At 42.8% G+C, this 25,172-nt stretch overlaps 1 protein-coding gene across 2 annotated transcripts in view; it reads right to left on the bottom strand.

The window, feature by feature from the left end:
• otud7a (OTU deubiquitinase 7A) overlaps nt 1–25,172 on the bottom strand; it is a 290,260-nt gene that overhangs the window by 173,722 nt on the left and 91,366 nt on the right. The gene's annotated exons all lie outside the window — the stretch shown is intronic.

Here is a 25,172-nt window from a genome sequence, read left to right as displayed (position 1 = left end):
TTTGGATATTGTGAATGTTTCCAGAAACATCTTGGACCCTGTTACCTGGGAGTCAAACCATCATCCGTGTTTCTTTCTTGTGTCCACAGAATCGCTTATCTGTCCCACTGACTTATTGAACCCACTATTATTACCGCTATCCTCTTAACTTCCCTACCCTTATGAGCCACAGGACCAGATTCAGTGTCAGAGACTGTTGCTTCCCCCGGGTAGGTCGTATCCCTCATCCCAACAGTACTCAAAATGGAGCACTTACTGTTGAGGGGGATGGTCACAGGGGCATTCTCCACTATCTGACGTTCTCCCTTCCCTCTCCTGCCAGTTACCCATTTACATCTCCTATAGCCTTGGGGTGAGAATATTCTTCCTGCAGCAACTGTCTGTCACTGCTTCACTTTCCCTAGCAAGCTAAAGGTCATCAAGCTGCAGTTTCAGTTCCCTAACATGGCATAAGAGGCTGCATCTTGATGCACCTGATGCAGATACAGCCATTGCGCAGGCTGGGAATCTCCTGAAAATCCAACATCTGACACCCAGAACAGAACACTGGATTTGTAGACATACACCCTATTCTCTCAAGATTTAATTAAGAAATAAGAAATGAACTTACCTACTTATATGGCCTCAGCCTGTTCTCGCCAAAACCCTGCTGAGCCAAAGCCTTACTACACTGCCTCAAGACTACTCTGAAAATGATTTGTCTTTGACAAAGCCATGCAGACTATTCCTAATCATATTATGCCTCTCCAAATGTTCATAAATCCTGCCTCTCAGGGTCTTCTCCACCAACTTACGAACAACCAAAGTAAGACTCACTGGCCTAAAATTTCCTGGGCTATCCCTACTCCCTGTCTTGAATAAGGGAACATCATCCACAACCCTCCAATCCTCCGGAACCTCTCCCATCCTCACTGATGATGCAAAGATCATTGCCAGAGGCTCAGTAATCCCCTCCCTCACCTCCCACAGTAGCCTGGGGTACATCTTGTCCTGTCCCAGTGACTTATCCAACTTGTTACTTTCCAAAACCTCCAGCACAACCTCTTTCTTAATGTCTACATGTTAAAGCTTTTCAATCCACTGTTAGTCATCTCTATAATTGCCAAGATCCTTTTCTGTAGTGAATATTGAAGCAAAGTTTTTATTAAGTACTTCCACTATTTCCTCCGGTTCCATACACACTTTTCCACTGTCACACTTGATAGGTCCTACTTCTTGACGTCTTATTCACTGGCTCTTCACATACTTGTAGAATGCCTCGGGGTTTTCCTTTATCCTGTCCACCAAGGCCTTCTCATGGCTTTTTCTGGCTCTCCTAATTTCATTCTTAAGCTCCTTCCTGCTAGCCTTATAATCTTCTAGATTCCTATCATTACCTAATTTTTTGATTCTTTCAGAAGCTCTTCTTTTCTCCTTGACTAGATTTAGAACAGCCTTTGTACACCACGGATCTTGCAGCCTACCATCGGAACATACCTACTCAGAAACCAATGCAAATGTCCCCTGAACATTTGCCACATTTCTTCCGTACGTTTCCCTGAGAACATCTGTTTCCAATTTATGCTTCTAAGTTCCTGCCTAATAGCTTCATATTTCCCTTTACTCCAATCAACTGCTTTCCTAACCTGTCTGTTCCTATCCCTTTCCAATAAAGGTGGCCCTGTGGCGACCCATTTCCTGGCACATCCGAACCGACTCACAATTAGATAGCCTACGGGGGTTTGCGAGCACAGAGCTTTGGAGCCTCTGCGCCATGGGGGGGCAGGTTGAGGGAGGCTTAAAAGTGAGGCTGAAGATTTCGAATAAAGTTTTTTCCTTCGACTGCAGTTACCGACTCCGTGTCGTAATTTTAGCGCTGCGTGTAGCACACCGCTACAGCCCCTGTTTTTTGAATGTCTGCTTTACAACACCTCACTATTATGAAAGACCTACATGAGTTACCTGATTTCGCTAACAGAAGGTGTTTTCACTGTTACAAAGAAAGGTAGCGCGTGCCCCGAGCAGCCAAGCATTCTAGCTGCCATAGCTTAAACATGTGCCTGTGAGCATCTGTGCTTTATCTCGATTTATTTTGTGCTCCCATTAACAAGATGAGTTCTAAGGTATTGGAAAAACCTAGAAGAGCTTGTAAGGGTGTCACACTTAGCGTAAAACTAAACATAATTAAGTGTTTCGATCGTGGTGAACAAAGTAAGGACACTGTCCATGCGTTGAACCATTCGCACTATTTATATACAGAGAGAAAGGATCTTGAAAGCTGACAATGTTACTGTTTGTTCTGCTCGTAGCAAAATGGTCTCTCTTAGTCGGCATCCAATAACGGATAAAATGGAAAGTCTATTGCTTGAGTGGATTGATGGATTCACAAAGCGAGGTGCTCTGTTAAGTTACAGTGGCATGCAAAAGTTTGGGCACCCCGGTCAAAATTTCTGCTACTGTGAATAGCTAAGCGAGTAAAAGATGACCTGATTTCCAAGTGGCATAAAGTTAAAGATGACACATTTCTTTAATATTTTAAGCAAGATTACTTTTTTATTTCCATCTTTTACAGTTTCAAAATAACAAAAAAGGAAAAGGGCCCGAAGCAAAAGTTTGGTCACCCTTCATGGTCAGTACTTAGTAACACCTCCTTTGGCAAGTATCACAGCTTGTAAACGCTTTCTTTCAATTCTTGTTTGGGGGATATTTGCTCATTCTTCCTTGCAAAAGGCTTCTAGTTCTGTGAGATTCTTGGGCCATCTTGCATGCACTGCTCCTTTGAGGTCTATCCACAGATTTTCGATGATGCTTAGGTCAGGGGACTTTGAGGGCCATGGCAAAACCTTCAGCTTGCGCCTCTTGAGGTAGTCCATTGTGGAGTTTGAGGTGTGTTTAGGATCATTATCCTGTTGTAGAAGCCATCCTCTTTTCATCTTCAGCTTTTTTACAGATGATGTGATGTTGGCTTCCAGAATTTGCTTGTATTTAATTGAATTCATTCTTCCCTTTACCAGTGAAATGTTCCCCATGCCACTGGCTGCAACACAAGTCCAAAGTATGATCCATCCACCTCCATGCTTAACAGATGGGAGAGGTGTTCTTTTCATGAAATTCTGCACCGTTTTTTCTCCAAACATACCTTTGCTCATTGCGGCCAAAAAGTTCTATTTTAACTTCATCAGTCCACAGGACTTGTTTCCAAAATGCATCAGGCTTGTTTAGATGTTCCTTTGCAAACTTATGATGCTGAATTTTGTGGTGAGGACGCAGGAAATGTTTTCTTCTGATAGCTCTCTAATGAAGGTCATATTTGTGCAGGTGTCGCTGCACAATAGAACAGTGCACCACCAGAGTCTGCTAAATCTTCCTGAAGGTCTTTTGCAGTTAAATGGGGGTTTTGATTTGCCTTTCTAGCAATCCTAAGAGCAGTTCTCTCGAAAGGTTTCTTGATCTTCCAGACCTCAACTTGACCTCCACCATTCCTGTTAACTGCCATTTCTTAATTACATTATGAACTGAGGAAACGGTTACCTGAAAACGCTTTGCTATCTTCTTAAAACCTTCTCCTGCTTTAAGGGCATCATTTATTTTAATTTTCAGAATGCTTAGAGGAGCCCATGGCTGCTGATTGTTGGGAGAAGGTTTGAGGAGTCAGGGTATTTATAAAGCTTTGAAATTTGCATCAGCTGGCCTTTCCTAATGCTGACTATGAACAAACCATAGCCCTAACAAGCTAATTAAGGTCTGAGACCTTGGTAAAAGTTATCTGAGAGTTCAAATCTCTTGGGGGTGCCCAAACATTTGCATGGTGCTCCTTTCCTTTTTTTCACTCTAAAGTTATACAAAACAAAAATAATACACTAATCTTGCTTAAAATGTTGGAAAGAGAGTTCCATCTTTAACTTAATGCCTTTTGGAGATCAGTTCATCTTCTACTCACTTAACTATTCACAGTAACAGAAATTTTGACCAGTGTACCCAAACTTTTGCATACCACTGTATCTTATACTTAAGGAGAAATCAGTCAGTCTTTTTAATAAGCTGAAACAGAAAGCCCTGGACAATGGTGATGAAATTGTGGTTTCTGAGGCAAGGGCAGCTTCATAGCTTAAAGTTTACTGGAGAAAGTGCTTCAGCTGATACTGAAGCTGCCGAAAAGTTCCCAGCAGGACTGAAGTAAATCATTACAGAAAGTGGTTATTGGTATAAGCAAGTGTTTAACTGTGACGAAACTGCAATTTATTGGAAAAAAATTGCTGACCTCCGACGACTCAGCATAACATCGTGGATAGAGATGGCAACATTTTGGTGTAATGTCTATTGTCTATTTGTAGTGAAGTAATTGTGTTTGCCACTGTTTTGTATATATTGTATAGCACCGATATTTGTAATAAAGGATTTTGTAATAAAAAAAAACACCATCATCAGTGTGCTCACTGTCTTCCTAATTCCGGTAGGTGAAACTACATTGTACATACTTTATTTCTACTTTATATAGGCTGTGTATTTTTATGTGTTATTTGGTATGATTTGGCAGCTTCATAGCTTAAAGGTTACTGGAGAGACTGCTTCCGCTACATACAGGTAGTCCCCGAGTTACAAATGTCTGACTTACAGACAACTCGTACTTACAAACTGAGGAAAGAGAACGCCATCCGCCATTTTAAGTTGGATCACGACACCATCCGCCATTTTAAGTCATTGCTGTTGACACTGTGTTGAGTGTGTAACTTTGTACTTGGCTTAAATTTTTCTTAACAAGATTCACCCTGACCCCGTCCCCCCATTCCGGTTGGCTGGTGGCGCAGTGAGATATGCACCGGGCTGGAGATTGGAGTTTCCCGAGTTCGATCCAGTGACAGACCGCTCCTGTGCCAAGTTGATGTCGATCCAGTGACTCCCATACCATCCATGCTGGGTTGATGTTGAGCGCGCAACTCAACCTCATAAAAAAAAACACTGCCACCTCCAGTTTAAATTCCCACGCAGAATATTGTGGAGGATCAAATACCCAAACCCAGTACAGCCCCCACTTGTCCCATTTAACCTGTCTCAGTGCGGTGGACTTTCGGACCCAGGGAATTCAGTGCGGAGGTCCTTAGGACCCAGCAGACCTCGGGAGCCGGCGGAGGTCGGGACCCGCCGCCGGCAGTATTTCTGTTCCATTGATGGGAAGCGATCGCGATTGAAAATGAAGTGGAAAATATAAAGCGTTTGGAAAGAGTTGAAAAGCTATCGGTCATTGGAAAAGCGTTAGGCTACAGTCAGTTAACGATCTGAACAATTTTAAAGGATAATGGATAAAGTGAGAATAATGGAGCATGTGAAAGGCTCTGCCCCGATGAAAGCTACAATTATTACTAAGCAACTCAGTGGTTTAATTATTGAAATGCATATGTTTCTTAAGTGTTTTATATGCATAGAAAGGTAAAATATCAACTATATACTAAGACAAACGTTTGACTAACTGACGCTAAGTAATACCGGATGTACTTGTTCTGACTTACGTACAAATCCAACTTAAAGACGGACTCAGGAATGGAATTCGAATGTAACCCGGGAACTACCTGTAGTGAGATTTTCACTACACTAGACAGAGCTGCAATAACTGTAGAAAAGTATTTCTACTTTATATAGGCTGTGTATTTATCATAACATTCCTGCTTTTACTATATGTTACGGTTACTTTCGGTTTTATGTGTTATTTGGCATGATTTTGTAGGTTATTTTTTGTGTCTGGGAATGCTCACAAATTTTTTCCATATAAATAAATGGTAATTGCTTATTCACTTTACGTCATTCCGGCTTACGACCCATTTCGTAGGAACACTCTAGCTTCAGATAGTGGGGGGAAACCTGCACTATGGTAAAGGAGATGGAATTAAACACGCTTTTGCCCTCTTTGTTGCCATTTGCTGCAATTTCGGATGCCACCATGTTTGCAGCAAACTGTATACCTTTCCCTCCTTTCTGAGGTGAGTACAAGTACGAATATAATCAAGGATGATTGGTAGAAATTGGGTAGGGATGCAGACCTGTCACGCAGGGGTGAACCAGAGGCCTGTCATCGGACCCTCCTTACAGCCCATCTGTGAGCATAGTCTGTGTTCCTCCTCAGGGGTGTCCCCCTGGAATGTACATAACGGCTTGCATGTCTGGCATACCCGTGCTGTGTGAGAGGCGCAAGGGGTTTTGGCCGGGCCCCAATGCGACTATAATTTCGAGTGTCTGGGCTACGGCTTTGGCAGCCTCATTGGCCATGGCATTACCAGTGGAGATTTTATCAGTCAGGCAGATATGAGTGGAGCATTTGATAATGGCCAATGTTTTTGGAAGTTGCAAGGCAGTGAGGAGATTCTGTACAAACACAGTATTGCTAATAGAATGTCCTAAGGAGGTGAGGAAACCCCGGCATTCCCAAAGCGCTCCATACTCATGACCTGTCCCCGAAGGCATATCAAGAATCAGTGCAGATGTTTGCACATCTGTTGGTGGCGAGGATACAGGCACGAGTAAGAGCAAGTAACACAGTTTTTTGTGCCGACACAGCTGTTGAAAGGATGCCAGCTCGAGTACCATGTCATGTGATCTGTGACCACTTGATAGCGGCAAGTATATTGACTGGCTGCATCACTGTATGGAAACACCAGAGCTCACACTGCCAGGTTCAGGAATAACTATTACTCCTCAATCATAAGGACCAAGGAAATAAAGACACTCAGGATTTAGAAGAAACCATTGTCAATGTATTTGACAATTTAGTTGCAAATCTATCAACTATTGCTCAATCACTCAACAATCTGCTGAAGGACAATAAGTGCTCAGCCAACCTTCTTGAAGAACTGAAAGCATTTCAAAAGAATTAAAAGGTGACTTTGTCAACTGCACCTGCATTAAGAATCCCTGATACAGATAAACCATTTACCCTGTATGTTAATGAGAAACACGTGCTGCCAGTCTCAAGAATATGGAGACCGACAGTGTCTTGTGGGTTATTACACTGAAGATCTGATTCTGTACACTAATGGCTTCTCAATAACTGAAAGAGGAATTCATATCAAAGAGGCTCCCTCACATCTGCCCCTCTGACCCTCAACACAAGTGACACTCAGGATTGTGTCCTGAGTTCCCTCCTCCTTTTATACCCATGACTGTGCTGCCACACACAGCTCAAATCTGCTGATCAGATTTGCAAATGACATAACATTGATCAGCTTTATTTATAGCGATGACAAGACAGCCTACAGAGAAGAGGTTTACACCCTGATACACTGGTGCCAGGAGAACAACCTCTCCCTCAATTCCCAAAAAGCAAGAGAGCTGATTGTGGAATTCATAAACAGAAAGACGAGGGAACACACACCAAACCTCAGAGAGATCAGAAATGGAGAGAGCGAACAATTTTCAGAGTTGGACTGTGCTTAATCAGCGAGCTGGAGCATGAGAAGCAGCAGCAGTTTCATTTAGGTCCAGGGATGAAGTTTAAAACAGGCAGCGCTTCATAGCGGTTTTCGGAGTTCACTGTGCCCAGTGAATAGAAGCATGATAAGAAGCAGTGATTCCATCTAGGTCCGCGGCTGAAGTTCAAAAAAGACAGCACTTTCCAGCAGTTTTCAGTGAATAGGGTACATTAGAAAGGGCGAATAAAAATAACGGAGAATGAGAAGTTTATAGATAGTAATTTCAGGGAGGTAGTATTGGAGTATAAAAATATTATGGAGTATAAAAGTTGTATTATTTGCTGTGTAACCAAAACTATGTAGTCAGCTTGCTATGCATGTAACCAAAATGAAATCCTAGGAATGTAGAAGACAATGATGTGTTAATGAGAGGCAGCTTAGAGATGTAGATTAGAACATTGGTCAGTTCTGAGTTTGCTATTATTTTGCTCAGTTCTGAGATTGCTATTTGCTATGCATGTACCCAATTTAGCAGGAGAATGAAGTATTAAGAATGTAAAAGACAATGGTGTGTTAATGAGAGGTAGATAAGAGATGTAGATTAGAACATAATTAAGTCAATGGGACATAGGTGTGGTACCTGTGAAACTGGACCAGGAGAATGCTATAAAAAATGCTGTGTCCCGGGATCGGTGGGCAATCAGCGACTAGCTCAATGACTGTCTCAGCTTTGATTTGCAAATTAAAGTTTAACCCTTCTTGAAGAATCTTCTGCGTCTCTTGGTCATTTCTGGGGCACGAGAAACCACGACAAAATTGGCGACCGCAGCAGGACCGGAAAGAGACCCACGGAAAGGAACCGGCAGATTGGGGACGCTTCCCAGTCCTCCGGGACCCCCACAAGGCTAACAGAATTAAGGGTGCACCCAAACAAAAGGTAAGTGCTTTTGCGACAATTTGGACTAAGAATTCTGTTGGCTTTGGGGAGGTCTTGGAGTCTCAGAAGTGTGGAACCACTACCAAAGGGTCTCTCCGGTCCAAAGAATCTGGCAGAATTGGGGGTTAACAGAGGAGGCTCAGAGGATTGATCAAGAACACTGCAGTGAAGGTAAGTACAAATAAGTTAATAAGAAGTTAAGAAAAAGTCCACATGGTGTTGGTAAATCCCTGTGGGTACCGCATCGTATGAAACGAAGGGCTGAATGGGCAGGGAAAGGAAAATAGGGGTTATAGGAAGAAGAAGTCCATGTGATGTTAGACTAGGAAGAATATTTGACAGTCTTTGCAGAGAGAGGCATATCCCTGATTTTATGCACAATTTCACTCTTGTTTTTAAAGTCTGTGAATAGATGTTCTGAAATCATATTGAAAGATTCTTTTATATATTCACCATCTGTAAACTGCTTCCCGTGCCTGACTATTTCCTGAGCGGCAACAAAACTAGCATATGTCGTTGATTTTCCAGACATCATCCACTTCTTGAAATGATTTTTGCTCAGATCAAACTTCCGCAGCAGTTCCGAAACGTCTTTTTTACTCTCATCTCCATCTGGATATTTTTGAGCAAAGGCTGCGTGTTTATTCTAGAAATTTCTTGCGACTTTTGACTTTTTGTTGTTTGCTAGTTTCTCATTGCATATTAAGCAAACCAGTAAACCAGTCTCGTCAGCAGTGAAAACAAATGAATCTGCCCACGTATCATTAAACGTTCTGTTTTCTTCAGTCACTTTTCTTTTTTTAGAATTCTTCATAGTTAGCCTACCTTGGATCGAAAAATTAAAGAAATCGCGCACTGGCAGGTGTTAGGCATTGGCAGTGGTGACGTATATTAATAGCCACAAAAACACGTTTTATTTAGATTGCACAAGATCACCATAATCTTCAAATTTAGAATTACATTTCAAAACTAACAAACTAACATAAAATACATTTTAATTAAATACTCATCATTTATTTTCCAAAGCCACAGGGAGCTGCAGCACAGACATGAAAGAGTTGCATGCGGCTCCGGAGCCGTAGGTTGCCGACCCCTGCTCTAGCCGATCAGTGTCAGTATTTGTTTGCATTTACTTACAGAGGTGCTCAGTATACCTATACCAGAATGCCGCAAGGATTTAAACATTCACCACACGTTTTTAATCAGGTATTGAAGGCTGACCTAGAGGGTATGTCATTGGAAAGTACATTGTTACAGTATGTGGATGACCTGTTGATTTGCTCCCACAGCGAGGAACAGTGTGAGCAGGACACTATAAGAAGCTAGCGCACGGAGGACATAAAGTATCAAAAAAGAAACTGCAATTTTACACGCAGCAAGTGCAATACTTAGGCAGGGTAATATCCAAGGGAGTGAAGGCAATAGCACCAGATCAGATTGAGGCAATAACTAAGGCCCCCAAACCCCAGACTGTAGGGCAGATGATGACGTTTTTGGGAATGGCAGGGTACAGCTCAGATTGGATAGGAGAATATGCTGAGATTGTGGCACCTTTGAGAAAGATAATGAAAGAAGCAGGACATACAAATTTGAAAAACGGCTTACAGTGGAATGGAGAGGCGGAGACAGCTTTCAATACTATTAAGCAGGAATTGCAGTCAGCACCAGCATTAGCTTTGCCTGACTACGAGAAGGTTTTTCATTTGTATGTATCTAACCGACAGGAGGGTTATGTTACAGCGGTTCTAACACAAGAGACAGGCACAGGAAAAGCAAAGCAGCCGATAGCATTCTACAGTACGAGACTAGATGAGGTGGCTCAGGGGTATCCACCCTGTTATCAGGGATTGGCGGTGCTGTACTATGCATATGAAAAGGCATCATCTGTAACCCTGGGCCATCCCGTGACTCTGCACACACACCACAAAGCAGCAGAATTGCTGGAAAGAGGGAAATTTGTGCTGACGCCAGCCAGGATAGCAGCATATCAGATGCTATTGACATTTCCAGACATAACTATACAGAGATGCACTACCAGTAATATAGCCAATTATGTCCCTTTAGACTATGAAGGAGAACTCCATGATTGTGTAGGGAAGACGATGGCATTTGCCAAATTAAGAGCAGATTTACGGTCAGAACCACTAGAGGATGCAGATAAAAAGGTTCTGTTCGTAGATGGCTCTTGTTATAGGGACTATGATGGAAATCATGCAGGGTTCTCAGTCGTGCAGCAGGATCAGTCGAGCTATAAGATTATTAGGATGGAATCCTGTCCCCAACTGTGTTCCGCCCAACTAGCGGAAATCAATGCCCTGACAGCTGCGTGTGAAATGATGGAAGGTGAGAAAGTAGACATCTATACTGATTCGGCATATGCTCATGGAGTATGCCATTTGTTCGGGGCAGTGTGGAAGCAGAGAGGTTTTAAAAAAAGTAGCGGAGATCCCATACAACATTGTCAGCAAATTCTAGACTTAATAAAAGCCATAATGAAACCTAAAGCATTGGCTATAGTAAAATGCCAGGCACATAAAAAGGGAAATGTAATAACAAAGGGAAATCAAGCTGCGGACGAGGCAGCCAGAAAAGCGTCTGTGTGTACGTCAACTGTCATTGCCCCCCAGGTAAGACTAACTCCAGAACCTGATGTAAAGGACTTAATTGAAATACAAGGTAAGGCAACTTTGGCAGAACAGACATTGTGGAGGAAAAGGGAGGCCAAGCAGAACCCGGAAGGCTTGTGGAGCACGGAAGACGGTTTGTTGGTAGCGCCCACCCCTCTCCTGACGATTCTGATTTCACAAGCGCATGGGATGGACCATTGTGCAAGGGGGGAAGTGATAAAGACAATAAAGGCTGGTTTTTGGTCACCTTATTTACAGGCTTCAGTGGACTTTGCCTTGAGGTATGCGCACAGAATAATGTTCGAAAGGGAATTACAACCCCAATAGGCCACATACCTGTACCTGAAGGACCATTTAAACATCTAGTGATCGATTACGTAGACATGATAAAGACAGTGAGAGGGAAAAGATACATGCTGGTAGTAATTGATCGATTTAGCAGATGGGTGGAGGCGATACCTTCAAAAGATCAAGGGGCAAAGACAGTGGTAAAATTTCTGACAAATGAAGTGATCCCAAGGTTTGGAATACCTACAGAAGTTAGCTCAGACAATGGTTCAGCTTTTATCCAGAAAGTGGTCAAACTGGTACTACAGGCGCTGAGGATAAAGCAAAGATTTGGATGTGTATACCACCCTCAGTCGCAGGGCATGGTAGAAAGAATTAATGGAACCCTGAAAGCCAAACTAAACAAAATTTGTGCAGGCACTAAACTTAATTGGGTCGATGCTTTACCGTTAGCATTGATGAGTTACTGCATGCAAACTAATCGAATAACATGCCTAACACAGCATGAGATGCTCACTGGGAAGCTATCATACCTGTGATAGGGGTAAGCAAAAATGTTGAATGGATAAACTATATATACTATAATCAACAGAGGTTCATCAACTACACCAATGATGTACTGGAGGCCTTAGGGCAACAGCTAGATGCAATTAGCAGGATGGCGTGGCAAAACAGACAGGTACTAGATTGGCTTTTGGCAGAAAAAGGGTGTGTGTGTGTAATGTTTGGAGAACAATGCTGCACTTTCATACCGAACAATACTAGCCCAGAGCAATGAATAAATTAAAGAATCTGCGAACGGAGGTCAAACTGAATGCAGGGTTCGGACATCAGTTTTTTGATTGGTTAGAAAGTAGACTCGGAGGATGGGGAGCATGGCTGCCTAAAATAGCAATAACTGTCAGTATTGTATTGTTGAGCTGTGCGTTTGTGCTGTGCTGTTTTCTTCCTTGTCTCAAATCTCTTGTAGTTGCGGCTGCAACCAAACAATTTCCAATGCTCGTGGCAATTACTGAAGCAAGCTTAGTGGAGAAAGAAACACCGAAAATGTATCGTTACAGCCTACAACACCTGCAGGATGAACAAGAGCAAAACGACAGTGTGGGAGTAGATTGTAAGGGTTTATGAGTCTTTTTCCCTGTCTCAGGTACAAAGGGACAGGTTTTTGGCTCAGTGGCCCAGGGTAACAGGGAAAAAATACTTTGAGGTCTTGGCGCAGAAAATTATAGTTTAATCCGAGATTTGGGAATAAATACTTGAGTTTATTGGGGCTTTTGTGCGCGGACTCTTAGTCTTTTCTCTGTGTGAGACCCTCTGGGTCTCAAAGGGGGGATATATTGGAGTATAAAAATATTATGGAGTATAAAAGTTGTATTATTTGCTGTGTAGTCAGCTTGCTATGCATGTAACCAAAATGAAATCTTAGGAATGTAGAAGACAATGGTGTGTTAATGAGAGGCAGCTAAGAGATGTAGATCAGAACATTGGTCAGTTCTGAGTTTGCTATTATTTTGCTCCGTTCTGAGATTGCTATTTGCTATGCATGTACCCAATTTAGCAGGAGAATGAAGTATTAAGAATGTAAACTTGCTATTTGCTAGACATTGAAATCTTAGCAATGTAAAAGACAATGGTGTGTTAATGAGAGGTAGCTAAGAGATGTAGATTAGAACATAATTAAGTCAATGGGACATAGGTGTGGTACGTGTGAAACTGGACCAGGAGATTGCTATAAAAAATGCTGTGTCAGGCGATCGGTGGGCATTCAGCAACTAGCTCAATGACTGTCTCAGCTTTGATTTGCAAATTAAAGTTTAATCCTTCTTGAAGAATCTTCTGCATCTCTTGGTCATTTCTGGGGCAAGAGAAACCACGACAGTAGTTATGACAAAGGAGCAGCGCACAGGTTATTGGGTTACCGTCAGGCGAAGGAAGGGGAAAGGGCAGGTGGAGCAGGGCTCCCCTGTGGCCATTCCCCTCACCAAGTATACCGATTTGGATACTGTTGGGGGGGATGACTTACCTGGGACATGCGGTGGCAGCCAGATCTCTGGCACTGAGTCTGGTTCTGCAGTGCAGAAGTGGGGGGGGGGGGGGGGAAGAAGAGGAGAACGGTAGTGATAGGGGACTTGATAGGTAGAGGTACAGACGGGAGGTTCTGTGGTCGTGACAGAGACTCCCAGATGGTTTGTTGTTTCCCGGGTGCCAGGGTCAGGGATGTCTCTGATCGTGTACACAGCATTCTGAAAAGGGAGGGTGAGCAGCCAGATGTCATGGTACACATCGGTACTAATGACGTAGGAAGAAAGAGTGAGGAGGTCCTGAAGAATGTCTATAGAGAGCTTGGTAAGAAGTTAAAAAGCAGGACCTCGAGAGTGGTAATCTCAGGATTGCTACCTATGCCACATGCCAGTCAGGGTAAGAATAGGATGCTCTGGAGGATGAACTCGTGGCTGAGGAACTGGTGTAGGGGGCAGGGTTTCAAATTTCAGGATCATTGGGACCTCTTCTGGGGCAGGTGGGACTCGTACAAGAGAGACGGGTTACACCTGAAGTACAGAGGGACCAATATACTTGCAGAGAAGTTTGTTAGTGCTATGGGGGGGGGGGGGGGTTAAACTAGATTTGCAGGGGGGTGGGAACCAGATAGTGGAGCGGGGGTGAAAATAAATGATGTTAAAGTTCATGCAAAGTCACAAATAGAAGGGTTATGTGTGGTGGTAATAACCTTCTGAGGTGCATCTACAACGTTCGTATTTCAGTGCAAGGAGTATTGTGGGGAAGGCTGATGAGCTGAGGGCATGGATTGACACGTGGAATTATGACATTGTGTTGTCTTTATGGCAGTTATTTAGTTTATAATATTTTCGCTTAGTAATTCATTTGTTAGTATTTTCTAGTTAGAATTAGAAGTGTTTAAAGTATATTCATTGCCTGTAAAATATATCGGCATGCGATGACGTCACATCCGATTTCGCCGCGTCTTGTGGGAAAACACGGGTTTGAGATCAACACGAGGGCGGGGGCTCACCACGAGGCAGACCCGAGCAGAAGTTGTTTTGCAAACATTAGAAATCACAGTGAGAGCAACACTGTAAGTTAATAGATAATCGATATGTTGAATTAAAATGTTAACGCCGATCCTGTTAAAAGTAACGACGGTCGATAATGTTTAAGTTTTCGTTAGTTAAAGAGTTGCGGATAGTTTGCATTGAAGTGTATTTAAAGTAGTCAGTGGCGTGGGTAAACTCTGCTAGTATACTGCACTTTAATGTAATGTAGTTATAGTTACTTTTACAAGTATTTACAATGGAAATGTAATATCAAGAAAGGAACAAATACTGTATCAATCTTGTATTGTTTTATCAACAGTTTTCACCATATGTTAATGTGAAGAGTGAACAGTAAATGGTTAATCGTACTGCGACGTTGTTCTCATTGACCGTGGTTTATCTCGGAGTTTAATTCGGCGTTTCAGTTACACCCGAGCGAGAACGCCACAGTGAAAAAGCGGCATTATCAGGTGTTTCAAGTGCTGCAATGTCATCTCGATCCAGCATCAAGTCGATGCCGCCCAGCGACAAGGGCAGTAGAGCGACATCAAGTAAGTCCACCCATGCAAGAGCCAAGGCAGAAGCCAGACAAGAAGCAGATTTGAAAATGGAACAGGCTGCCAGAGAAGCCGAAATCCAGAAGGAAAAGGCTGCCAGAGAAATGGAAGCGGCCACCAAAGAAGCCGAAATCCAGAAGGAAAAGGCTGCCAGAGAAATGGAAGCGGCTACCAGAGAAGCCGAAATCCAGTTGGAAATGGCAAGGATATCGACAAAGTTGCAAGTGCTGCAGCTGGAAAGAGAAGAAGAAGCTGCCAAGGTGGAAGCAGAGTACATAGAAGAAGCTGAAGAAATGCATGATCTGGCCGAAGTAAGATCTACTTCAGAAAGGACCAGATTGGAACGCACAAGCGACTATGTCCGATCTCAAATAGACAGGCAGGCTCGTCCTTCCTCTCCATACGTATTCGATAACATCCCATGCCATGAGGAACCTCAGGGAGGCCCGATTGCATCACTTCCATATGAGGAAGACAATTTACCCTCGCAACCCCGCGATGAAGTCGAGAATGAAAGAGCCGACGACCAATACTTCTCGACACCAAACTTACAAGATTTGGGGAGAAGAGATGCAGAGGTCGGATTCAGGACAGAAAATTCCATAAGAAATGTACGCCCTCAGTCATATACGCGCCAACGTATTTCCCCAGCCCGCATGCCGCTTACAGTTGATCCCACGATGCACTATTTGGCACGACAGGATCTCGTCACTTCGGGACTGTACCGGTTTGACGATAAACCTGCAAATTACCGTGCATGGTGCTCCACATTCACCAACGCTATCGAAGGAGTCCAGCTCAGAGCAACCCAAGAGTTGGATCTTATGGCGAAATGGCTGGGAAAAGAATCATGCGAACAGGTGAGACGCATACGTTCAGTGTACATCATCAAACCCGAGTTAGCCTTAAGCAAAGCATGGGAGAGACTTCGGGAGGGCTATGGGGCCCCCGAAATTATTGAAGCGGCACTATACCGACGTCTGGAAAACTTTCCTAAGGTGTCAGCCAAAGATCACATTAAGTTAAGAGAACTCGGAGATTTACTCATGGAGATCCAAGGCGCCAAAGAAGATGGCTACTTAGCTGGTCTAGTATACCTAGATACTCCATCCGGGATTAGACAAATTGTGGACAAACTTCCATTTGGGCTGCAGGACAGGTGGCTGCCTGTTGCCTCAGAGTACAAAGAAGGCCACGGTGGTCGATTTCTTCCCTTTAAGCACCTCGCTAAGTTTGTGTGCAAGGAGGCGAAGATGTGAAACGACCCTAGCCTCATGGATCCAGGAAGCAGTACGATTGACATCAAGCCAGGTAGATCCTCTTCGAATACTTTCAACATCAATAAACCCATCTCAGTGCTCAAGACTGAAGCCTTTACAACTAACAATGACCCTAGCAAGTATTGTCCATTGCATAACAAACCTCACCCCCTCAAAGGATGCAGAATGTTTAGGGAAAAACCCCTTGAAGAGAGGACGGACCTTCTCAAGGAGAAAATAATATGTTTTAAATGCTGTTCCTCAACCTCTCACCTCGCCAGAGAGTGTACGATCGCCGTGAAGTGTCCGGAATGCGATAGCACTAATCACGTCGAGGCCATGCATCCCGGCCTATCACCGCAAACCAACAACGCTCCTTCACCCCCACAACAGGACGGCGGGGAGGGAGAGGCTCACTCCAGGACAACAGTTGTCAGCTCGAACTGTACAGAAGTTTGCAGTCAAGCTCATTCAAGCCGTTCTTGTTCCAAGATCTGCCTCACTAAGGTGTACCCTAAAGGAGCCAAAGACAAGGCCATCAGAGCCTATGTGATTCTGGATGATCAGAGCAATCGCTCACTAGTCAGTCCAGAGTTCTTTAAATTGTTCAACATTGAGAGTGAGCAGTTCCCATACTACCTCAGAACTTGCTCAGGCAACATGGAAACCCAAGGAAGGAAGGCAGAAGGCGTCCAGATCGAGTCCCTGGATGGTAAAGTCGTCATCTGTCTCCCTCTGCTCTTAGAGCGCAATGAAATCATGAATAACCCCACTGAGATCCCGATGCCAAGTGCGGTGCTACACCAGCCACATCTCCACCACATCGCCAAACACATCCCAGAACTGGACCCAAAAGCGGAAATACTCCTGCTATTAGGGAGAGACGTGCTCCGGGTGCACAAGGATAGGCAGCAGGTCAATGGACCACACGACGCCCCCTTTGCGCAACGCCTGGATCTAGGCTGGGCGGTGATAGGAGGGGTGTGCCCTGGCAATGTACACAAACCGACGGTTAACACACTCAAGACCAATGTGCTAGAGTGTGGCCGCCATTCAATTTTTCAACCCTGCACAAGTGTCCCGTGCATTAAGGAAGCACAACAAGACGTTAACAAGCGCAAAGTAACCGACGAGACGCTGGGCCAGTCAGTCTTTGTTCAAAATGAGCATGGTAATAAACTTGCTCAATCAGCTCAAGATGCCATTTCCTTAAAAACAAAGGACACCACGGTCTTCAGAGATGAAGCAAAGAATGGGGTCGCCCCATTGCCTTTCAGAGAACCATGCCAGCACTTGCCAAATAACAAAGAGCAGGCAGTCAAGCGGTTCACGTCCTTACAAAATACCCGGAAAAGGAAACCTGAGATGCAGCAACGCACCCGATTGACCCACGAGGTATTGTGCACCCTAATGGCAGAGGTCACAGCCATTATAAACACACGACCACTCCTACCTGTGTCTTCTGACCCAGAAAACCCCTTCATACTCTCGCCATCAATGCTCCTTACACAGAAGGCAGGAGCTCCCCCTCCACCAGGAGACTTCTCAGACAAGGATTTGTACACAAAGCAATGGAGACAAGTCCAAGCTCTGGCAAATCGATTCTGGTCTCGCTATTTTTACTCTCATATAAGTCCTATTTGTGATAGATGTCATTCTGAAATTGCATCTTTAACTCACATGTTTTGGTCGTGTTCATTTTTGGAGAAATATTGGAAAGATATTTTTGATATTATTTCTGCGGTTTTGAATATTGATTTACAACCTCATCCTATTACCGCAATTTTTGGTTTATCAATGTTAGATTCACAGCATTTATCTTCTTCAGCCCATCGAATGATTGCATTTCTAACTCTGATGGCTAGAAGATCTATATTGTTGAATTGGAAAGAAATTGATCCTCCCACTGTATTTAATTGGTTCTCTCAAACTATGTTATGTTTAAATTTAGAAAAAATTAGAAGTGGTACTTTTGAGACTTCTATTAAATTTGAAAAGTTATGGAGACCATTTATTCAACATTTTCATATGATGTAATATGACCCTGTGCCAAGTACATTTGATTTCCCAGCTTTTAGCTTATGTATTTTGAGAGGACCGGAAGTGACGGCATTGATGAATACTTATTTTTGTGAGATATTATAAACAGCCCACTTTTTTTTTCCTTCTCTTTTGTTTGTTTTTTTTTCTTTTATATTACTTATTAGTTATAGTTATTAGATTAGATTAGTTAGTTTTGCATTATATAATTTTTTTTTTCTTTTTTCTGTTTTTTTTATATTATACATTATGAAATATTTAGATTTACTATGTCCATACATATATCTTATGGCTTATGTCTTGGTAAACTCATTTATATTGTAACTATTATGTATGTTTTTTTTTCATATGTAATGGAATGTGTATGTTGGTAATTTCTTTATCAATATATCATCTGTATTCTGTCCATATTACTAATATTAATAAAAAGATTTAGAAAGAAAGAAAGAGACTGCTCAGGGACAAGCAAATCGCCCGTAACAGCTGGCCAATGGCCAGAATCACTGCTACATACCCTAGTGGGGATGGACATGTCAGGAAAATCGAGTTGAAGACTACCGACCAAGGTGATGTGAAAATTTACCAAAGGCTAGTTACAGAAGTTATTCTACTTCTACCTAATGACTGATTAAGAGACTAAGTTTTGTACGCTGTTCACTGTGACCTTACGAAGGTCAGGCGGGGAGTGTGTTGTCTTTATGGCAGTTATTTAGTTTATAATATTTTTGCTTAGTAATTCATTTGTTAGTATTTTCTAGTTAAAATTAGAAGTGTTTAAAGTATATTCATTGCCTGTAAAATATATTGGCATGCAATGACGTCACATCCGGTTTCGCCGCGTCTTGTGGGAAAATACCGGTTTGAGATCAACACGAGGGCGGGGGCTCACCACGAGGCAGACCCGAGCAGAAGTTGTTTTGCAAGCATTAGAAATCACAGTGAGAGCTACACTGTAAGTTAATAGATAATCGATATGTTGAATTAAAATGTTAACGCCGATCCTGTTAAAAGTAACGACGGTCGATAATGTTTATGTTTTCGTTAGTGAAAGAGTTGCGGATAGTTTGCATTGAAGTGTATTTATAGTAGTCAGTGGCGTGGGTAAACTCTGCCAGTATACTGCACTTTAATGTAATGTAGTTATAGTTACTTTTACAAGTATTTACAATGGAAATGTAATATCAAGAAAGGAACAAATACTGTATCAATCTTGTATTGTTTTATCAACAGTTTTCACCATATGTTAATGTGAAGAGTGAACAGTAAATGGTTAATCTTACTGCGACCTTGTTCTCATTGACTGTGGTTTATCTCGGCGTTTAATTTGGCGTTTCAGTTACACCTGAGCGAGAACGCTACAGACATTGTAGCCTTTAGTGAAACTTGGCTACAGGAGGGGCAGGGCTGGGAGCTTAATGTTCCGGGGTTCTGATGTTTTAGACGTGATAGAGGCAGAGGGATGAAGGGTGGGGGGTGACATTGCCAGTCAGGGAAAATGTTACAGCAGTATTGAGGAAGGATAGATTAGAAGGCTCATCTACCAAGGCCATATGGGTCGAGTGGAGAAACAGGAAAGATATGACCACAATAATGGGGTGGTATTATAAACCACCCAATAGTCAGTGAGAATTGGAGGAGCAAATCTGCAGAGAGAAAGCAGACAACTGCAGGAAACATAAAGGGGATAGTAGGGGATTTTAATTTTCCACATATTGATTGGGACTCCAATACTGTTAAAGGTCTAGACGGGTTAGAGTTTGTGAAATGTGTTCAGGAATGTTTTCTAAATCAATATGTAGAGATACCGACTTGAGAGGATGCAATATTAGATCTCCTATTAGGAAACGAATTAGGACGGGTGACAGAAGTGTGTGTAGGGGAACACTTTGGTTCCAGTGATCATAACACCATTAATTTCAACTTGATCATGGATAAAGATAGATCTGATCCTTGAGTTGAGGTTCTAAACTGGAAAAAGGCCAAAATTGAAGAAATGAGAAAGGATCTAAAAAGCGTGGACTGGGACATGCTGTCCTCTGGCAAGGATGTCATTGGTAAGTGGGAGGCCTTCAAAGGAGAAATTTTGACAGTGCAGAGTTTCTATGTTCCTGTCAGAATTAAAGGCAAAGTTAATAAGAATAAGAAACCTTGATTCTCTAGGGATATTAGAACTCTGATAAAGAAGAGAGAGATGTATGACATGTATAGAAGACAGGGAGCAAATAAGGTACTTGAGCATAAAAAGTGCAAAAAAATACTTTAGAAAGAAATCAGGAGGACTAAAAGGAGACATGAGGTTGCTTTGGCAGTCAAGGTGAAGGATAATCCTAAGATCTTCTACAGGTATATTAAGAGCAAAAGGATAGTAAGGGGTAAAATTGGTCCTCTTGAAGATCAGAGTGGTTGGCTGTGTATGGAACCAAAAGAAATGAGGGAGATCTTAAATGAGTTTTTTGCATCTGTATTTACAAAGGAAACTGGCATGGAGTCAATGGATATAAGGTAAACAGATGGTGAGGTCATGGAACCTATACAATTTGAAGAGGAGGTGGTGCTTGTTATCTTGAGGCAAATCAGATAAATCCCCAGGAACTGACAGGGTATTCCCTCAGACCTTGAAGGAGACTAGTGTTGAAATTGCAGGGGCCCTGGCAGATATATTTAAAATGTCGGTATTTACGGATGAGGTGCCGGAGGATAGCTCATGTTGTTCCGTTGTTTAAAAAAGGCTCTAAAAGTAATCCAGGAAATTATAGGCCAGCAAGTTTAACATCGGTAATAAGTAAATTATTGGAACGCATACTAAGAGATAGGATCTACAAGTATTTAGAGAGACAGGGACTTATTAGGGAGAGTCAACACAGCTTTGTGCGTGGTAGGTCATGTTTAACAGTTAAGAGTTTTTCGAGGAGGTTCCAAGGAAAGTGGATGAAGGGAAGGCAGTGGATGTTGTCTACAATGACTTCAGTAAGGCCTTTGACAAGGTCCCGCATGGGAGGTTAGTTAGGAAGATTCAGTTGCTGGGTATACATGGTGAGGTAGTAAGTTGAATTAAACATTGGCTCAAAGGGAGAAGTCAGGGAGTGGTAGTGGAGGATTGCTTCTCTGAGTAGAGGCCAGTAACTAGGGATGTGGCACAGGGATCAGTGCTGGGTCCATTGTTATTTGTCATCTATATCAATGATCTGGATGAAAATGTGGCAAATTGGATCAGCAAATTTGCTGATGGTACAAAGATTGGAGGTGTAGTGGACAGTGAGGAAGGTTTTCAAAGCTTGCAGAGGGATTTGGACCAGCTGGAAAAATGGGCTGAAAAATTTCAGATGGAGTTTAATACAGACAAGTGTGAGGTATTGCACTTTGGAATGAAAAACCAAGGTAGGACATACCAGGTAAATGGTAGGGCACTGAGGAGTGCAGTAGAACAGAGGGATCTGGGAATACAGATACAAAATTCCCTAAAAGCGGTGTCACAGGTAGACAGGGTAGTAAAGAGAGCTTTTGGTACATTGGCCTTTATAAATCAAAGTATTGAGTATAAGAGTTGGAATGTTATGGTGAGCTTGTATAAGGCATTGTTGAGGCCGAATTTGGAGTATTGTGTGCAGCTTTGGTCACTTAATTACAGGAAGGATATTAATAAGATTAAAAGAGTGCAGAGAAAGTTTACAAGGATGTTGCCAGGACTTGAGAAACTGAGTTACAGAGAAAGGTTCAATAGGTTAGGACTTTATTCCTTGGTGCGTAGAAGAATGAGGGGAGATTTGATAGAAGTATATAAAATAATGATGGGTATAGATAGAGTGAATGCAAGCAGGCTTTTTCCACTGAAGCTAGGGGAGAAAAAAACCAGAGGACATGGGTTAAGGGTGAAGGGGGAAAAGTTTAAAGGGAACATTAGAGGGGGCTTCTTCACACAGAGATTGGTGAGAGTGTGGAATGAGCTGCCAGATGAAGTGGTAAATGCAGGCTCACTTTTAACATTTAAGAAAAACTTGGACAGGTACATGGATGAGAGGTATATGGAGGGATATGGCCCAGGTGCAGGTCAGTGGGATTAGACAATGCTTCAGTACAGCCAAGAAGGGCCAACAGGCCTGTTTCTGTGCTTTAATGTTCTATGGTTCTATGGCAGGGCAGGCACTGCGTGAGTGGGCCAGTGTTAGAGTGGCTTTAGCTCATTAGGCATGGTTGAGGCAGGTAAAGAACACGGAAAAGCTACAGAACAATGCAGGCCCATAGACCCATGATGCTCTCCTAGCCCTCTATTTTTCTAAGCTCCATGTACCGATCCAGGAGTCTCTATCATATCAAAGACCCTATCATATCTGCCTCCACCACCATTGCCGGCAACACATTCCAAGCACTCACTACTCTCTACAGAAAAAACTTACCCCTGACATCTCCTCTGTAGTCACTTCCAAGCACCTTAAAACTGTGACCTCTGGTGTTAGTCATTTCAGCCCTCAGAAAAAGCCTCTGACTATCCACACAATCAATGCCTCTCATCATCTTATGCACCTCTATCAAGTCACCTCTCATCCTCCGTCACGCCAAAGAGATAAGGCCAAGTTCACTCAACCTATTCTCATAAGGCATGCTCCCCAATCCAGGCAACATCCTTGTAAATCTCCTCTGCATCTTATCTATAGTCTCCACATCCTTCCTGTAGTGAGGTGACCAGAACTGAGCACAGTACTCCAAGTGGGGTCTGACCAGGGTCCTATATAGCTGCAAAATTACCTCTCGGCTCCTAAGTTGCTTCTTTATTCCGCTTTCCTCACCTATTAGGGCACAATTAGTGCAGTGAGAATGGCTTCAGAGACTCATGTTTTTTTCTGTTTGTAAGATGTGGGATAACCACATCTGCGTCAGGCTGCAGCTCCTCATAGAACGTGTTAAGGAACTGGAGCTGTAGATAAGGGGCCCAAAGCTGCTCACAAAAGTCAAAGTGAAGCTTCCCTAGTGGTTTATAAAGCATCAAAATTACATCCTTGCTTTTATATTCTAGTCCTTTTGAAATGAATGCTAACACTGCATTTGCCTTCTGACTATTCCACTGACTCAACCTGCAAGTTAACCTTCAAGGAATCCTTAACAAGGACTCGCAAGTCTCTTCGCACATAAGATTTTGGATTTTTTTCCATGTAGAAAATACTTACCCTTTTACTTCTACCAAAGTGAATGGCCGTACATTTCCTGACACTGTATTCCACCCGCCACTTCTTTGCCTATTCTCTTAATCAAAGTCCTTCTGTACCCCCTCCACTTGGTCAAAGCTTCTTACTTCTCCACCGATCTTCATATTGTCTGCAAACTGTGCAACAAAGCCATCAATTCCGTCATCCAAGTCATTGATAAACAATATAAAAAGAGCGGTCCAATTCAGACCCTTGTGGAACACGACAAGTTGCTGGCAACCAACTAGAAAATGCCTCCTTTCTCCCCCACTCTTTGCTTCCTGCCAATCAATCACTGCTTATCCAGGCTGATATCTTTCCTGTAATACCATAGGCTATTAATTTTTATGCAGATTCATATGTGGCACCTGTCAAAGGCCTTCTGATAATCCAAGTACACAACATCCACCCATTCTCCTTTGTCCATCCTATTTGTTATTTCTTCAAAGTATCTGAAAAGATTAAAGATTTTCCCTTGAGGAAACCATGCTGACTACGGCGTATTTTATTATGTGCCTCCAAGTCCCCAAAAAACTACATCCTTAACAATCAACTCCAACATGTTCCCAACCACAAACTAACTGACCTATAATTTCCTTTCTTCTGCCTCTCTCTCTTCTTCAAGAGTGGAGTGACATTTGAAATTTTCTGTTCTTCTGGAACCATTCCAGAATCTAGTGATTAGAAACATAAAAAACGTAGAGCACAACACAGGCCCTTCGGCCGAACATGTCCTTACCTTAAAACAACCTAGGCTTGCTTACCCATAGCCCTCTATTTTTCTAAGCTCCATGTATCCATCCAGGAGTCTCTTAAAAGACCCTATCATGTCTGCCTCCACCACCGCTACCAGCATCCCATTCCACGCACTCATCACTCTCTGCGTCAAAAACTTACCCCTGACCTCTCCTCTGTACCCGTTTCCAAGCACCTTAAAAACTGTGCCCTCATGCTAGCCATTCCATCCCTGGGAAAAAGCCTCTGACTATCCACACGATCAATGCCTCTATCAGGTCGCCTCGCATCCTCCGTCACTCCAAGGAGAAAAGGTCGAGATCACTCAACCTATTCTCATAAGGCCTGCTCCCATCTCCAGGCAACATCCTCATAAATCTCCTTTGCACCCTTTCTGTGGTTTCCACATCCTTCTTATAGTAAGGTGATCAGAACTGAGCACATTACTCCAAGTGGGGTCTGACCAGGGTCCCCTTTGGCTGCAACTTTACCTCTCAGCTCCTAAACTCAATCCCACGATTCATGAAGGCCAATGCACCATATGCCTTTTTAACCACAGAGTCAACCTGTGTAGCAGCTTTGAATGTCCTACTGACTTGGACCCCAAGATCCCTCTGATCCTCCACTCTGCCAAGAGTCTTACCATTAATGCTATATTCTGCCATCATATTTAATGGTGCATAGTTCCCTGAAGGTGAAATCTTATCTGGATAGGGTGGTGAAGAAAGTTTTTGGTATGCCGGCCTTTATAAATCAGAGCATTGAATATAGGAGTTGGGATGTAATGTTAAAATTGTACAAGGCATTGGTGAGGTCAAATTTGGAGTATTGTGTACAGTTCTGGTCAACAAATTATAGGAAAGATGTCAACAAAATAGAGAGAGTACAAAGGAGATTTGCTAGAATGTTACCAGGGTTTCAGCACCTAAGGTACAGAGAAAGGTTGAACAAGTTAGGTCTTTATTCTATGGAGTGTAGAAGTTTGAGGGGGGACTTGATAGAGGCATTTAAAATTGTGAGGGGGATAGATAGAGTTGAAGTGGATAGGCTTTTTCCATTGAGAGTAGGGGAGATTCAAACAAGAGGGCATGAGTTGAGAGTTAGGGGGAAAAGTTTA

Source organism: Hypanus sabinus, chromosome 21 (assembly GCF_030144855.1).
Source record: "Hypanus sabinus isolate sHypSab1 chromosome 21, sHypSab1.hap1, whole genome shotgun sequence".
NCBI classification, from domain to species: Eukaryota; Metazoa; Chordata; class Chondrichthyes; order Myliobatiformes; family Dasyatidae; genus Hypanus; species Hypanus sabinus.
Note: the sequence above shows the minus strand (reverse complement) of the source record. Positions and strands in the feature narration are given on the sequence as shown.